The sequence below is a fragment of the Ambystoma mexicanum genome, chromosome 5p (assembly GCF_040938575.1).
Source record: "Ambystoma mexicanum isolate Mex_15411 chromosome 5p, UKY_AmexF1_1, whole genome shotgun sequence".
Lineage (NCBI taxonomy): Eukaryota > Metazoa > Chordata > Amphibia > Caudata > Ambystomatidae > Ambystoma > Ambystoma mexicanum.
In genome coordinates, this window is record NC_090930.1 from 552,731,026 (window position 1) to 552,746,815 (window position 15,790).

General features: G+C 46.3%; 1 protein-coding gene across 3 annotated transcripts in view; it reads right to left on the reverse strand.

The window, feature by feature from the left end:
- The window catches only part of OCRL (OCRL inositol polyphosphate-5-phosphatase), a 1,330,750-nt gene that overhangs the window by 351,899 nt on the left and 963,061 nt on the right, over positions 1-15,790 (reverse strand). The window lies entirely within an intron of this gene.

The window sequence follows — 15,790 nt, forward strand, 5'->3', positions numbered from 1 at the left end:
ACACACAGAGCACTCCAGTAATTCCAGTTAGACATGTAAATACAAACATATGACATGCATTACTCACCATAATAGCATTTCTGATGATTGTAATTGCTTAGATTCACATGCTGTGCATATGGTCCGACATCCAGTGGTAACCGCAGAGTATTGCATCTTGTCTTTCGGGGACCCAAAGGGGACGTCGGCATAGGCATGTCTGTAACACTATCCCAATAGTGACGTGTAGTGTACCCAAAATCCCTCACGTGCCGAGGTCCCTCCGATTGTATTTTTTTTTCTGCCATGAGGGAGCCCAAGGCTATTGTGAGTGAGTACAAGAAGAGAGAAAGTAATAAGACGTCTATGTGCCTTCCACCCCGAGCGGGGAGGTAGGGAGGGCGCATGTGAATCTAAGCAGATACAATCATCAGAAATGCTATTACGGTGAGTAATGCATGTCTTTTGATGCTTGTTAATCTGCTTAGAATCACATGCTGTGCATAGACTAGCGAGCAGTACACGGAGTTGGATGTGGGTTGTGAGAAGGAACAGTAGAGAAAAGATGTCTTACTACTGCTTCTCCCACCTGAGAATCAGACCTAGAATGAGTGTCTAGGCAACAGTGTTTTGTAAAGGTGTGTACAGAACTCCAGGTTGCCGCTTTGCAAAAATGAATTCTATGGAAGCCCCAGTGCCCCGAGTAGAGTGTGCTCTAGGCTTGAAGGGCAGTTCTCTCTTAGCAAGAGCATAACATAGTGTGATGCATTTGACAATACACCTTGAGATAGCGGACTTAGAGACAGGATCCCCTTCTCTACCAGCTGCCACTGAAACAAAAAATTGGTTTGTTTTTCTCAGTGGTTTAGTTCTTTCCAGGTAGAACATGACTGCCCTGCGAACATCTAGTGTGTGTAGGCTTCTTTCAGCCATGCTAGTGGGATTCTGGAAAAAGGTAGGTAGTTCGATCGATTGGTTCACATGGAACATCGAGATGAATTTAGGTGCAAATCTGGGGTGAGTGCGCAGCACTCCCTAATCCATGTGGGCTGTTACAAAAGGGTCTAGAACAGAAAGGGCCTGCAGTTCACTAACCCTTCTAATAGAAGTGATAGCCACTAGGAAGGCCGTCTTGTAAGTAAGGTCTTTTAAACTTGCTTTATGCATTCGCTCAAAGGGAGATCCCATGAGTCTGGTTAAAACCACATTTAGATCCCATCCAGGAGCTGGGTGAGAAATGGGAGGGTACATCCTCTTAACCCCTTCCATAAAAGCTTTAATCACTGGTATTTTCCACCACAACACCTTCTGTTGTGACGTGGTGTATGCTGCAACAGCAGCCAGATGAACTTTTCAGGAATTGAAGACCAACCCTGTGTCTAACAAATGGGTTAGGTACAGCACAATGTGTGTGGCTGAGCAATCGATAGGATTGACACCCGTCGTATTACACCAGATGACAAACTATTTCCATTTGCAGGAAAAGCAATAGCGGGTGTTAGGTTTCCTGGCCTCCCTGAGAATGTCCATGCATCTCTGAGGGAGCTGAAGGTGTCCAAACTCTATGCCTCAGGAGCCAGGCTGCTAAGTTCAGAGTTTGTGGGCATGGGTGTAGGGTCTCCCCCTGTCCTGAGACAACATGTTGTACGGGCAGGGTAGTTAAACTGGTGGGGAGAAGGACATTTCCATTAGATGAGCGAACCAGGGTTGGCGGGCCCACATGGGGGCTACCAATATCATGGTGACTGGTACCTGGTGCCTCTTGTGCACTATCTTGTTGAGTAGGGGAGTCGGGGGGGGGGGGGGGAGCGTAAACAAATTTCCCTGACCATGTTATCCAGAGACGGTTCTGGGGGTACCTGGAGGCATAGTCTTGGCATTGGGCGTCCTCCTGAGTTGCGAACAGGTCTATCTCTGGGAAGCCCCATTCTGCGAAGACGTTGGACACAACGCCATTCGTATTCTGTGGGCAGTGGGAAATCTCTGCTGATCACGTCCGCTAGAAGATTGAGTTCTCCTGGAACATGTTGTGACAGTAGGAACATCTTGTGCCTGAGAGCCCACTGCCAAATGTTCAGGGATAGCCCTGGAGAGTGTGTGCCTCTCTGTTTGTTCAGGTAATACATGGCTGTGGTGCTGTCTGTCTGTCAGAACCAGCACAGTCTTCCCTTGTAGTGTCTGTAAGGTTTCCAATGCCTTGAACACTACTAATAGCTCCAGTAGATTTATATGGCTGGATGCTACTTGTGGGGACCACACTCCATGCGCTGTCTGCTGAAGCAGGTGAGCCCCCCACCCCGTGAGAGATGCGTCTGACGTGAGAGTGGCTTCCACTCCAAGGGTGGTGAAGGTTTTCCCCTTCAAGAGGTTTTCCCTCGACCACCACTGTAGAGAGAGAACGAGGGCTGGCGAGACAACTACCAGATCTTCCCATTCTTCGCTGGCCTGACATCACTGGCTGTTGAGCCACTCTTCCATGTGATGCATGTGCAGCCGCGTGTGGGGAACCAAGTATATGCATGACGCCATCATACCTAGCAAGCGATGGCTTTGCGTACCGTCACCTCCCGACTACATATTGAGGGATCTGAAAAAGCATGTTCTGAACCCTCTCGTTGGAGGGGAAGACGGGGCCGCCCTTCGTCCGGATTAGAGCCCCCAGAAATTGTTTTACTTGACTGGGGACTAGACTGGATTTTGTCTCGTTGATGGAGAATCCCAGACTGAACAGAAGGTCTACAGTCTTCACGGCGTTCAAAAAGCATGTGTCGTAAGAGTCCCCTGTTATGAGCCAGTCGTCGAAGTAAGGGTAAACTGGGACGGACAGTCTGCGCAGGTGTGCTGCCGCTACTGCCAGGACCTTTGTAAACACCATTGGCGCTGAGGCGATGCCGAAGGGGAGCACTTTGAATTGGTAATGCCTATCCTCTATCATGAACCTTAGATATTTCCTGTGCGCTGGCAACATTGAAATATGAAAGTATGCATCTTTCACGTCCACTGTTGCCATGTGGTTCCCCTGTTTCAACAGTGGGATCACCTCCTGTAGCGTTACCATACGAGACTTTTGAGGTTTAATAAACTTGTTCGCTGGGCGCAGGTCTAGAACAGGGCGCATGGTGAGGTCCTTTTTGGGTACAAGGAAGTACACTAAAAAAATACCCTTGTTTACCTGAAAAATACGGACGGCTTCTATGGCGTCCTTTCCCAGCAGCACTTCCACCTCTTGATTCAGGATCTGCAGATGGTCCAGTGAGAGGCGCCGTGAGCGTTGTGGTCTGAACTGTGGTGGTTGGGCGAATTCCACGCAGTACCCATGGGCGACCGTCTTTATAACCCATTGGTCTGAAGTTAGCCCCTCCCATGCCGTGAGGAAAGATGTTAAACACCCCCCGACCAGGGTGACATGGGAGGGGACCTGGATCTGAAGGTCATTTCTGACCAGAGGCTGCGGCTCCTCTGGGATTGGGGCCTCTACCTCTGCCTTTGCAGCGTCGCTGACCCCTTGGTGGGTAGTAGGCGGGGCATTCTGATGTTTGTCCAGAGTTATAGTTTCCAGTGCTGTAGTAGTTCTGATTTGCACAGGACTGCCCTTGAAAGGACCGCCGAGAACCACCTCCCTTTGGGAGGAAGGTTTCTGAGTTATCTGTTGCAAGGCCTTAAGAGTCTCATGCTCTTTCTTGGCCGTCTCCAGGGTATCGCCAACCGCTTTCCTGAAGAGATTGGTCCCTTCTATGGGTTTGTTGATAAGAGCGGCCTGAATTTCAGGCTTGAACCCAGAGTTAAGAAGCCAAGCGTGCCGCTTGCGTAAAGAGCCCTGGGCCAGAGACCTGCCTGCTGTCTCAGCAGTGTCCAGAGTGTTCTTGATGATATTCTGGTTAACCTGCCTGCCTTCGGCCACAATAGTGAGAAGCCTGGACCTAATGGGTTCAGGAACCTCCTGGAGACCTTCCTGTACCAGGTTCTATTGAGCGTCTGCATAACTCGCCAGCAGCGTGGTGTTATTCGCTATGCGTGTGGTGTATGCAGCTGCCAAGGTAACACGCTTACCTAGTGCGTACAACCTCTTGGATTCTTTGTCCGGAGGGGCCTCCCGCGTAGCAAGGGGTAGTCCTGCCCGTTTCCAGGTGGTAGTCACTACCAAGGAGTCGGGGGTGATGTGGCCTTTAATATATTGAGGGTCCGAAGGGGCTGGCCGAAATAGCTTTTCCACTCTTGGGTTTACTGCCCTGGTTTGAGCTGGCGACACCAGGGAGGGGGCCAATCTTCTTTTAACAGAATTTAGGAGGGGATTGGCTTGGCTTGAGGGGGTTTCTCCTTGAGAATGTCCTCCACAAACTCTTGTTCGGGTACCGCCTCTTGAGTAGTGATCTGGAAGTGATCTGCTGCCTTCCTTAAGATGGCATAGAAGGCCAGTTGGTCATCTACAGGCGAGGCCTGACGAGCCGGGGTGGATGGAGGAGAATCCAGGCATAAAACAGTGTCTTGATCCTGTGTGGGGAAGAGTCCATGGCTCCATTTCAACTAGCTGGGTTTCCTCCCAGTTGTCCATGGCATCCGCCTGGTCCTCAGTGTAGTCCTGCAGGAAGGAAGGGTCTTCTTCCTCGCTGTAGATGTCTTGATAAGTGTCCATCTGGACCACCTCTTCCTGATGGACAGAAACCGAGGGCTGAGAGTCAAGATTTTCTTGAAAATGTGAAGCCGATCTTACAACAGGTTCCCCACGAGATCTCTTAGGGGAAGGCTGTTCAGAAAAAAAAGAACATTTTTTCAAGATGATCCATGCACCCTTCAAATTTCTCCCTTGTCCACTTAGAGGAACCAAAAGGCCTAAAGGTGGAAAAACTTTGTTTTCCGCCCTTTGGCGTCAAGATTCGACTCCTAGGGTGCTGGACAGAGGCTCCTGACTGTCCCTGTAGTTTTTGTGAGTATCGGGGCACCATGGCGTGTCTTTAGACTTGTCTGCGGCCTGCCCCATGTGTTTTGACAGTGTAGGTAACAGCCCAACCGCTAAAGTAATTCTAGGGATGCGGTCTTCAATCTCTGCCGAATCGGCGTGAGTTAACAGGTTCGAAGGCTTATCGGAAGATTTACCACCTATCGCGGTGGTAGAGGGCCTAGCGGTAGATTTTTCACCTGGAGGCCTAGTAGTAGGTTTTAGGCCTTTAGAAACGGTCGGAGCGTCGAATGAACGCGCTTCGGCGTGTAAACCCGATTTAGGGATAGCGCCCTTGTTTTTGGAGTGCCCAGTCGCAAGACGCTGCTGCGGATGCGGGGAAGGATGCTGATCTACCCGATCAGAGGAATCCGGAGAAATTTTTGATGGCCCTGTTGGCGCCTTCACCTTTTTCGACAGAAATGTCGAAATTGGTGGCGGGGTTGTGTGTTTAGTGTGTTGCGGTTTTTGTACGTCCCTGTCGCCGGGTGTTGTCCCTGAAGTGTGATTTGTGTCAGGCCTTGAAGGGTCGGGGACGGGTGTGGCGGACCTATAGTGTCCGCCTCAAGGTCTATAACATCCGATACGGATGTTTGGTCATCCGAGGTGCCCCTGTCACTTTCGGTGGGTGTGGCGGTGGGGGAGTATGGTTCAGCCCGCGACATACCGTACGCAGCCCACCGCTTTACACAGCGCTCCTAAGTGTCTTAGGCTGAAGGAGCTTACAAGCCGCACACCGCTTCTCATCGTGATCTAAGGGGAGACAAGAATTACACGTTCTGTTCTCGTCTTACCACGGGTATCTGACCCTACACTTAGGGCAGAACCTAAATGGAGTCCTTTCCATAGCGAAAGGTACAAACAAGGATGACCAGACCTACAGGGTAAAGATGAAAGACATAACGAAAGATATGGTCAGCCCGACCCCACCCTCCCTACTGTGTAGGCCGGCCAGAGGGCCCAGCCATGTGGATGCCTCAGCCGCCAGATCTTAGGCACCGAAAGCCACTGCCGTAGAAACTTCCTACAGTGTTCGTCGAAGTTCTTAATCGCTGTCGAAGTGACTTATAAGGGAATAGCCTACAAAGTCGGTATAAAGATAAACAATGTCTCTTATGTAAGAGCTCTGCTATAGGGCGACCAGTTATCTGGGTGGAAAAAAACTATCTGAGGGACCTCGGCACATGAGGGATTTTGGGTACACTACACGTCACAATAGCGATAGTGTTACAGACACGCCTATGCCGACGTCCCCTTTCGGTCCCCGGAAGACAAGATGCAATAGTCTGCGGTTACCACTGGATGTCGGACGATATGCACAGCATGTGATTCTAAGCAGATTAACAAGCATCAGAAACAATTTGTTGGGCCTTTAAAATATACACTTATTAAACATCTAGGCAAATATTGTCACACACTTAGGATAAAATACATATATACGTTCACTCTTATGAGAAGATAGAAAACAGAGGATGCAAAACCAATGTAATACAGGTAAGTAGTCTAGTCAGATGCATAAAACACAAACTAAAACAGTTCTAGCCCTGAGATGGATTGGTACCTAGTGCCTAAAGTCATGATTTCCAAAAGATATACTTTTCAGGTAGGTTTATTAAGTGATTGGACGATGCCAGTGGCTGTGATTCAGAGCTCTAAAAAGTTAGGGACACTTTAAGTAAGCCTATCATACAATCCCAGTACACTAAGGTAGGCCCAGAAGGGAATCCTTGCCTAGACCAAAACCAATCTAAGTCAGTAAAGAATTAGGGACAGGTCTTTAAGCCTATATAACACTATGGAGGGAGGGCAAAAGGGGTCGAGAAACAGGTGTTTTAAATCACTCTGATTTCACCGGTGACCACTGCTGAGGTTCTGAATTCTGTTGGGGACACCTTCTGTGCTGGACCCAGTCAAGGGCAGGCCAAGGATCATGGGTGCAGATGTCAGTTTTGGACGCAGGATTTAATTTCAGTCGGGTGCAGTACCTGTATTAGGCCTAAGGATTTGAAATATGTTCCTCTATTCTATGAAACAATTCTTGCACAGCCGTCTCACGCTGATCTACCTACCTTTGAGACACTCTGATCTTCTTGCCTTTGAGCGTGTGTCAGTTGTGAGATCCTGGTAAAGATACTTAAGTGTGAAGCCCCTCCCACCTCGTTAAAGGTAGGGGGCCACACGCCACCCAGAGCGCATCCAGAGTGCCTGTTCGCATGGTGGAGCTGCACAACCATTGTGGGACAACCTTTAGCTTACTTTAATTTATGGACTAATAATCCTGGTAAAGATACCAAAGTGTGAAGCCCCGCCCACTCTTCCCTCCCACCTCGTTAAAGGTAGCGGGCCGCGTGCCACCATGCACGCACCACTCAGAGTGCAACGAGAGTGCCTGTTCGCCTGGACGAGCTGCGCAGCCATTGTGGGACAACCTTTAGTCTTACTTCAATTTATGGACTAATAGTATGGACCATTCAAAAGTAATAGACTGATTATGTGTGCCATTTCTGATAGTCTGTTTTCTTTATACTGCTTGTAGATCCTGGTAAAGATACTAAAGTGTGAAGCCTCGCCCACTCTTCCATCCACCCCGTTAAAGGTAGCGGGACGCGCGCCACCCGGAGTGCATCGAGGGTGCCTGTTCGCTGGCTTGCGGGCGAACGGAACGAAACAGCGCTCTATATTTCTCTTTCCACCTACCTTGAAGTGTTAACTCTACTATACTGCCAAGGAAACAGTTAACAGTAACTAGTATAATTGGCGCTTCTCAGTTACGCCCCTGTTGTGTCCTCTTACAATGAGGCCCGGCACAAGAACCTGGGGACGCGGATGTATGAGGACATACTCTCCGCGCCCTTCATCTTCACTCAGTAAAAAAACACTCTGAGAATGGCTCTCGCCCTCTCCCTTGCCCTTCACCGCCCGCCCCAAGTGATTCTATGCTGTTCGAACTCGGTGACAGCGAACAGTCACCTCTCCTCATTGACTCGGGTATCTGCCCACAGAGATTAACGGTGGAAGAGGGCGTACATTTGGGGGACGTGTGTCAGGAGGTTTGCTGGGAGACGGAAATGGAATGGTCCTTCTTGGGCACCCCACTGACCTTTATGACGGGATGATCCCGCTCCTCGCCATGTCCCTGCACCCGCTGGGGCAGGATGAGGGGCGGGATGACTCCCGTTGGCACAGCTGCCAGAGGCAGCTCCGGGAGGAGATGAAACGGGTGGGGTGGATTTCAAGCTGCAACGCCTCACCCTGAATGAACTTCAGGACCATACTAAAAGTTTGAGAGCAATATTCATAGGACTGGCTAATGTGCAAAGTACAACAGCACTAGCACAAAGAGAAGTTCATGTATAGTGCAACCAACACTGCCGGATGTAGGGGGAATGCAGGGGGGGTCAAGTGAACGACACTCAATTCCTGAATTCCAAAAAGCTGCGTTAGAGGTAAACAAACCAAATGTCAATCGCGAGAATGCTTTGCGGCTGGCGGGCCACCCCAAACCTGAGAGGAAGCCTTCTCCCCCTCCCAAGACACGGAAATAAAAGTCTAAAAATAACAAATCTGTCTCCAGTAAGATAACAAATAAGCCCACTTGCAACCCCTGGAGAAATTTGTTCAGTGAGGAAACGCTGGACTGTGAGGACATCAGTTATGGACTTGACCCCTCAATGAGGCCTGCATCGACCCAGGTACCAGGAGAGCACTCAATAACACTTTAACAGACGAGATGAAACACAAAAGGCAATAAAAAGGGGGGAAACTTAACGACTTCACCGTTTGGGGCCTGACCCAAGAAAGCCATAAAATTGTGGGGGTGGTATCTAAGATTTTCAAAAAAGACAGAGAGAGGGGAGAAGTCCACTACACCTTCTATTTCGTGTGCCAAGGAACAAAGTGAAAACATTTATGAAAAGGATGAGGTTATAATAATAAACAAACAATGGAAATGCTAAAGAGAGTGACCTGAAAGCTGTACGAGAGGAAATGTCACCACACCTGACATATGGGGCAAAGGCCCTCGCAAATGTCACTCACAATAATACAAACGAAATAGCCTCAGCTCCTAGCTGTGAAATGTCTCCCCATAACTTGCCAGCCTCCGCCCTTTGGGCAGACGAGCCATCTGCTCGCATGAACGCTTCAGAGAAAGACTTAATTAGCATACCTAGACATGAAAGACTCACAGGTAACCATCAAGCTCCTGCCTCTGGCGTGGGAGACCCATCCCCCGATATTCATTGATTAGAACTCTTAGTAAGAAATACTGTGACCCAGAAGTTGGGCAACCAGCTGCCGACCTCATTGCCTACTGCTCCCCCGGGACCACTAGCATATGGCCAGTCAAAACAAGTGGACGGGGGACATTCGAGGCCCCCTCTTCTACACATTAACCTTTTGCCAACGCATGCAGAGAATTGGACCCAGGGAAAATTGGGCAAATCGGTCAGGATCGCTTTGCTGACGCTACCACCCTGGGTTTGGGGATTACCCCCCTCCCCACGGTTAATCACGCTAGGTATATGGTACAAGCAGGAACAGGCCTTCCCAAAAAACCTATAGGTACAAATTGCAATGAGGCAAACCAACTGATGGACGCTGCGCCATAAAAGAATGCGAGGGTTCCTAAATCGGTCTTTGATAGTGACTTAAACAAAGTACAGTAGAGACAACCCAGCTATCCGGATGACCCCATTGTCATCCTATATTACATGTTTGGCTATGGGGGGCCCCCGACTCATTAAACAGATGGAGGGTGCTTGCCCTGCTTTATGAAATCCCCTGTTTAAGATTTCTATCAACAGAAGACATTAAATTGGTGGACTTTATACGCCCAGACCGATACGACCACGTCTGACTCGTCCTGCATTCACTGCCAGAATATGACGCGCTGCTTTTGGACGTAAACCAATTTAATAAACTGGGTTATGACATTTTGACTTTTAGCCCAGGATTCTCAATCCCACAACATGGCAAGCTGGGCCTAGGTAGGACAGGAAGCACACAGGACGGAGTAAGCAATCTGAGAAATGGCAGGGATCAAATTAATGAAGAAGAAGATCCTAGTTGGAGAAGGTTGGCGTTAACTTTACCCGATTCCATTTTCCAACTTAAAGCTTTAAAGTCCAACCTTGAAACAGAACAAACAATTGTCTTTGCTGTTCTGGAACTCCCGAGGCCATGCACATTCAAGTAGTTCTGTAGCACTCTGTCAGCGACTAGCCCAGTTTTCAATTATTTGCATCCAGGAGACATGGATGACTTGCCCATTTATGCTGGGTGGTTTTGATGCTCGGTTCGAATTGGCCACCAAGGGACTGAGAGGGCGTCCATCCGGGGGCTCCTTATTGCCATCAAAAACGGCAAAGATATGCAAATAATAGATTGTACTCACGTATCACATTGTGTCCTTGCAATAGTGCTGGAGATAGTTAGTCCCTCTCATTTAGTTATTCTCATTATAAACATCTACGGGAACCCAGATCTGAATCTACATGAAACAATATAGAAAATTAACTCACTCATTATAGATGCGATGGTGACATTTACGGGGCTACAGATTGCGATTATTTTTTTTTATTTTTTTTTTTATTGTTTTATTGGTTAATCATAGGTAAACCTTTAACAAACCTCAAATAACCTCAAATAAGAGTCCGAGAAACAAGAGTCCAAAGTTCCTCTACTAAAGTATTATTTGAGTTCCAATCGGTTTAGTTATCCCTCCAATGGAAGCCTTTTACCGTAACAGATGCACCCAGTAGTCTTTGGGGCTCCTATCTCTCCTCCATTTCCGTTTCTTCCTGGTCCAGATTTAGGGATTCGACAAACTTTAGTGCGTCAATAGTACGACCCACCTTATCCGCTGTTAGAAGGCGTTCCCAGTATTCTTCTTCTGTTTCCATCGTGATGTTGTTTATATAGTTGCCCAAAAACGCTAATCGCTTTGGTATCAGAACCGGGCATGTTAGCATCACGTGTCGCACTGATTCAAGTTGGTCCTTCATTTTGCAGAACCTGCAAATCGCTGATGCTTTTCCAATGAGCCTTCTTCTCAGCTTAACCTCTCGGGAATGCCAGATATTTAATCTACATCGTAATAGCAGATCTCTATAATGTTTAGATGGAAATTTCTGAAGATATGGTGGGAGAATATTTAATGCTTTGCGTTCCCAGACGATGTTGTGAGCCCAGTTTCCTGCCAATTTAGTGACCTGGGATTCCTCCCAGTCTTTTTCCCGCAGGATTCTTTTGGCCTTGTCAGGATTGCACTTTAGAATTTCCAGTGAGATACCTAGATGATCTAAGGTATCCTCACATCTCTTCTTCCATTCTTGAAAGATTATATCTTCATTGGGCATACCAGGTCTTGCTAAAACATTAAATGGTTGTGCCGGTTTGTCCAAAATACACTTCCGAAATAATGAAAGAGATTTCCACACCGTGATTGAAATCATAGATTGCAGTCTAAGTTCCGATCTTATCAGAACTAAGGGCAGTGAATTCGGAAGATGTAAGATCCTTCGCCAAAAGTAGGCCTCGCACAGATTCCAGCTTTCCCATCCCAAAGACAAAAGTGCCTCTGCTCCATATGTTAACACTGCAACCACCTTTTGCTTATAAAATGTGATAATTGGCTGCAGCGAAAATTTTCCATATCTATAGTGCAGTAGGATTCCTTGATTAGTTAGCGCTGCGAGTTTCTCTCGAATAAGGGTGTATTGTGCTTGTTCATTGCAATTTTTATTTATCCTAATACCCAGGTAGATGGAAGTATCCACGTCTTCAAGTTTCTCTTGATCCAGCATCCATATCTGTCGTTTCCCTGCAGGTTTTTTTCCACGACTCGATTTCATGCACAGTATCATTGATTTCTTTACATTGATTTGCATGTCATTTTCTTTCAGGTATTTGTTGAAAGCTTCAATTCTCCGTTGCAGACCAATAGGGGTCTGATCTGCAAATACTGCATCATCTGCGTATAACATCCACGGGACTTCCATACCGTTCACTTTTGGAGGGAACGCACGGATCCTTTCTTGGGATGTCTTCATATCCGCCATATAGAGAACAAATAGAAAGGGAGCCAGAGCACATCCTTGTTTGATTCCTCGAGTGGTATAGATTTTTCTAGATAACCCTCCATTAGTAGTAATTTGGACCTGGATTGAGGTATTGGTATACAGCGCTTGGATTGCTGCCAACAGGGCGTTCGGGCATCCCCAGTTTCTCAATTTCGACCATAGTCGCTCTCTGTTGATACTGTCAAATGCCTGTTGAAGATCAATGAAAGCCAGATAAGTTGTTACATTGTCTTTCAAAGCCTTAGCTTTCAAAAGGTTTTACAAGAACAGGTTTAGAGATGTCCCCACCCCGCTTATAAAGGCGGTTTGTCTTTCATCTAGGATGTTGATTCTTATGGCCCATTTTTTTAAGTTCATTAGTAGGATGGCCACAAAGAGTTTCCCAATAGAGTCTAGCAAGGCTATTGGCCTATAATTTTTGGGGTTAGATCGATCCCCCTTTTTGAAGATGGGAACTATATACGCCTCCGTCCATGTTGTTGGAATTTGCCTTTTTTTTGCAATTTTTTTGAAAAGGGCATAGATCAACTCAGTCCAATCTCCGCAGTTCTCTTTTAGCTTTTTGTTGGAAATGCCATCCGGACCAGTTGCCCTGGAACTGCTGAGCTTTTTAATAAGCATCCGTATATCTTCTTTGTCGAACTCAAAATCCCATGCTGAACTCATTTCTTTTTTCTGGAGGTGTACCCATGGTTTTCCCCTTAAACAATTCATTATAGTGCCGATACCAGTCCTCCTCTGAGACTTGATTTACACCAATTGCCGACTGATTTAGATCTCTATTATTAATTAAGTCCCAGGTACTTCTTGAGTTGTTGGTAGATAGTGCCGCCAGCATTTTTTCCGCGTCTCTTTGAGTTCTTAAGAAGCGAGTCGAGCGCAGCCAGTTTTTATAGGTTTGCCGGCATTTCCGCAGGAGAATCTCTTTCACCGGGGAATTTTCTTTTTTAATACGTTTAAGTTCTGCTCTATATTGCTTCCTTTTAGTGACCACAGAATCATCGTACGCATGCTTTCTTTCAATTTTATTCACTTTTGCTGGATCATACTTAACTACAAAAGCTTCCAGGAGCCATTTATATTCTACTGTCTCATCGCCTTTGTTACCCGCTTCTTTAAAGTCTTTTACCAGCTTCGGTATAACTTGATTTTTAAGTCTCAGTCGGTTTCTTCCCCAGGATACTTCTGTTTCCTTCCATTTTTTCATCGATGGTGGTAATGTAGTATTCCATGCTAGTTCAGTTCTCAAGAGGCTGTGATCGCTATTTGCTTGTTTGATTATTGTAAATGTTTTGATCCAGGGTAGCGTGTTGTTTCCGACAAAGCAGTAATCTAAACAGGCCCCTGTTTTACCGCTATGCCATGTATTCGCACCCATTAGATCACCTTGCGTCTGACTATTTAACATCCTCATATCACGAGTACACATTTCCTTTGTCCAGAGACTTTCTTTACCTCGTAAATTTTCTATATCTCTTATTTTACCATTCTTGTCAAGGAGTTTGATATTCAGATCCCCGTTTAGTAAAATTAGCCGTTCTTTGTCTTCAATCATAGATTTATCTATTGCATTCATGATGGTTTTTAGATAATTTTTCTGGTTCGGCATATTTTCACTCCAATAGGTATTGATTAGAGTCATCGTCGTCATTTTTTTTTTTGTTGGTTATTTGTCATGTTCTCAAAATTCTCCTTAATGTCTTCTTTAAGGTTGATTGTTAATATCTGCACGTAGGGATTTGGGATCACATGTTCCAAAACTTGTAGTGACGAGTCCAATTTCTTTAATACCATGAGGCCTGCATAAGGTCTACCTCTAGGGCCTTTCTTAGCCGGATTAAAGTAGACTTCATAGCCTTCACACATAGGTGCTTCACGCAGCCACGACTCCTGGATCGAAATTAGGTCGTAGGCAGCCAGGAAATCACTTTCCTTAGAGAATAAGTGTTGAAAGCCTCGGGTATTCCATGAGGCACAGGAGGCCGATCTTTGCTGGGCCTCCTCACTCTATTGCTTCTTCTTAGTGGTGCTCGTGTTCTTTGGTTCAGGCCGCTCATTCGCTTTCAGGCCTTTTTTGTTCAATGTAGGATTACCCTTCTTTGGGTTATCCGAGTTGTCCACCGTGTATCTCAGATTTTTCAAATTCTCATCTGAGAACTTCATCGAGGTGGCATTTGCTTTCTGAGATTTAGTGTCACTCTTTATTTCCACCTCCTTCACTTTGTCACTTAGTTTTCTGGGCCTTTCCCCCAATTCCTCCATATCTCGTCCTTTATTATTATAGTCCTTCACCATATATTTTTTATTATTGCCGTCCTCCCTCTCCACTTCCCTGGGTCTCCCTTTGCCCCTTGTTGTTTCTTTTGGGTTCTTCAGTTGACTACTGCAATCTACGTCCTCCAGTCGATAGCCCTTTAGTTTAAGGCAATCTTCAGCCTTTAGGAATTTTTGTTTTACTTCCTTTGAGACGAGATGTAATATTACTTGATCCATCCTTCCTTCTTTTGGGAATTCCACAATTCTTATATCGTCAGCTGAAATCGCTCTGAGCGCTGGAGTTTGTTTGCATAGAGACATCACGTAGCATCTATTCAAAAGGACCTTCCTCGGCCCCTTCGATGTAGTTCCCAGTTTCACAAGGTGGTCTTTGGTGGAGGGTGTTTGCTTATCAGTTAATAACTTTCTACTGGTCTTACTGCCCATACGATCTTTTTCTCTACTGTGACTTCTTTGTTTTAGACTATGCTTCCTTGGTTCAAAGTGGACGGTTTTTCCCTTATGAGCCAACTCTCTCCTTTTTTCTTCTAGTGTTTTAAACCTCGAATATTCTATTTCCATGTCATAATCATTCCAAGGCGAAATCATACTTTTTTCTGTTTCTTCCCTAGGTTTACTAGATCGATCCTTTTTCTCAGTCTGCTTGTCCTTCAAGTGGCAATTCAGCTCGTCCCTATCCCAGTTGTCAATTGTTTTCCATTCTGACGGCGTGATGTTTCCCCACCCCTCTTCATCGCTGTTATTTGAGAGAAGTTCGATTAAATCACTCAAAACGGCTGATTGTTCCAAGTCCTCCATTTTTTCATCTACTGATCCCACAGATGTTTTAGACGCAGTTTCCCCCTCGGCTTCTATGCAATCCAAGACACCCATCACGAGTTCTCTTCTTGGTACACTGTGGGTTTTCCCTTCTCGGTGGTGTTCTTAGATTCCTCAGGAATGCTCTTGATCCATTCACCTTTCGTTTAAGTATTTCGTTTTTGTTTTTTTTCCCCTTTTCTTTAAAATTATTTGCAGGCAAGGTTTCAGGTTGGTGTTCCTTGGATTTATTACCCGTACCTGCAAAGATAGCAAAGCTCAATTGCTCTTTTATGGGTGGATTGTCTTGTTTTTGGCCCTCCTTACTGCTCGGGGAGATAAGAATTACATCTCCACATCGCTGTTCTGGTTCGATGGGCTTGGTGACTTTTCCTTGTTTCAATTTCATTGGCCCGTTACCTCGGTTAGGCTGTTCTACAACTTGCAGGTCCAATTTACTTTGTTTGTGCTGGGATCTCATCCATTTACAGTCTTCTAATACTGCTTCCATAAGGAGTGATTTATCACTAGCGTCCCTTCTGGCCAAGTCACCCAGACGGTTTTGCCAAGTCTGAGTTTGTTCTGCTTCTTTATCTACTCTTGAGTTTAAATTCTGTAGGGAGAGACCTGTTTGCCGATTTGCTTCCTTAATTTGCAGAATCGTCGTGGTTACCTCTTGGACTGAATCTTTAATGACTTCATATAGTTTCAGAAAAGG